The following is a 2,657-nucleotide window of genomic DNA, read 5'->3' on the forward strand; positions in this document are numbered from 1 at the left end:
AGACATACAAATGATCAAAAAGCACATGAAAAAATGTTCAATATCACTAATTATCAGAGAAATGCAAATCAAAACTACAATGAGGTATCACCTCACACCAGTCAGAATGGCCGTCATTCAAAAATCCACAAATGACAAATGCTGGAGAGGCTGTGGAGAAAGGGGAACCCTCCTACACTGCTGGTGGGAATGCAGTTTGGTGCAGCCACTATGGAAAACAGTGTGGAGATTCCTCAAAAGACTAGGAATAGACTTATCATATGACCCAGGAATCCCACTCCTGGGCTTGTACCCAGAAGGAAATCTACTTCAGGATGACACCTGCACTCCAATGTTCATAGTAGCACTATTTACAATAGCCAAAGCATGGAAACAACCTAAATGTCCATCAACAGGTGACTGGATAAAGGTGTGGTATATTTATACAATGGAATACTACTCAGCCATAAAAACCGACAACATAATGCCATTTGCAGCAACATGGATGCTCCTAGAGAATGTCATTCTAAGTGAAGTAAGCCAGAAAGAGAAAGAAAAATACCATATGAGATCGCTCATATGTGGAATCTAAAAAACAAAAACAAACAAAAACAAAGCATAAATACAGGACAGAGACTCATGGACAGAGAACACAGACTTGCGGTTATCAGGGGGGTAGAGGGTGGGAAGGGATAGACTGGGATTTCAAAATTGTAGAATAGATAAACAAGATTACACTGTATAGCACAGGGAAATATACACAAAATGTTATGATAAATCACAGAGAAAAAAATGTGACAATGAGTGTGTATATGTCCATGAATGACTGAAAAATTGTGCTGAACATGCTGAACACTGGAATTTGACACAACACTGTAAAATGATTATGAATCAATAAAAAATGTAAAAAAAAAAACAATCTGCCTATGTTAAGTGCCTACTTGAAGCAACGTCTCAAGTTTGCCTACAACGCACCTTCATGTATCAACTCAGCAAAATTTGCAATTTATGTGAAAACATACTTCTTAGAAAACTCCTGCTAACTTAACCACATTACCACTCAGAAAAATACAGTTCACAGCAACTGCATATAAACTGGGGGATTTTCATTCTGTTTCCTTACCAATAAAAGAATTGTAAACGTTCTCTCTCTCTTTACAAAAAAAAAAAGAATTAAAACTATAAAACACTTTGAAGAAAATATAGGAGTAACTCTTCATAACCTTGGATACAGCAATGGTTTCTTAGATACGACACCAAAAGCACAAGCAACTAAAGAAAAAAATTCATAAATTAGGCTTAATCAAAACTTAAAAGAGAATACATTTGCAAAGCATATATCTGATAAGGGACTAGTATCCAGAACATATAACAAACTCCTACAGCTCAACAAGAAAAAGACAACCAAATTAAAAATGGGCAAAGGGTAAATTGGTGCAGCCACCATGCAAGACAAAATGGAGGTTCCTTAAAAAACTAAAAATAGACTTACCATATGATCCAAGAATCCCACTCCTGGACATATATCTGGAGAAAAATATAATTTGAAAAGACATATGCACCTCAATGTTCACAGCAGCACTATTTACAATAGCCAAGACATGGAAACAATCTAAATATCAATCAACAGATGACTGGATAAAGAATATATATATACAATAGACTACTACTCAGCTATAAAAAAGAATAAAATAATGCCATTTGCAGCAACATGGATGGACTTGGAGACTGTCTTTATAAGTAAGCCAGAAAGATAAAGAATAATACTGTATGATAGCGCTTATATGTGGAATCCTAAAAAAAAAAAAAGACACAAATGAGCTTGTTTACAAAACAGAAACAGACTCACACACATAGAGAACAAACTTATGGTTATCAAAGGGTAAAGGGGGTGGGAAGGGAAAAATTGGGAATTCGAAATTTGCACCTGTTGGGGAGTGATGGAAATGTTAGCTATCTTGACTGTGGTGGTGGTTTCATAGGTGTATACATCTATCAAAATTCATAAAATTGTACACCTGAAATACGCATAGTTTACTGTACAGAAATTATACCACAATATCTAGTCTTTTGAGGAATCTGCATACTGTTTTTCACAGTTGCTGCACCAAACTGCATTCCCACCAGCAGTGTAAGAGGGTTCCCTTTTCTCCACAGCCTCTCCAGCATCTTTCATTTGTGGACTTCTGAATGATGGCCATTCTGGCTGGTGTGAGGTGATACCTCATTGTAGTTTTGATTTGCATTTATATGATAATTAGTGATATGGAGCATTTTTTCATGTGCTTATGGATCATTTGTATGTCTTCCTTGGAGAATTGCTTGTTGAGGTCTTCTGCCAATTTTTGGATTGGGTTGCTTGCTTTTTTTCTTATTAAGTCATATGATCTGCTTATACATACTGGAGATCAAGCCTTTGTCAGTTTCATCTTTCACAAAAATTTTCTCTCATTCCGTATGTTGTCATTTTGTTTTGCTTATGGTTTCCTTTGCTGTGCAGAAGCTTGTAAGTTTAATTAGGTCCCATTTGTTGATTCTTGCTTTTATTTCTATTGCTTGCATAGACTGCCCTAGGAGAACATTTTTGAGATGTATGTCAGATAATGTTTTGCCTATGTTTTCTTCTAGGAGATTTATTGTATCTTGTCTTATGTTTAAGTCTTTGATCCATTTTGAGT

This window comes from Vicugna pacos, chromosome X (assembly GCF_048564905.1).
Source record: "Vicugna pacos chromosome X, VicPac4, whole genome shotgun sequence".
Taxonomy (NCBI): Eukaryota; Metazoa; Chordata; class Mammalia; order Artiodactyla; family Camelidae; genus Vicugna; species Vicugna pacos.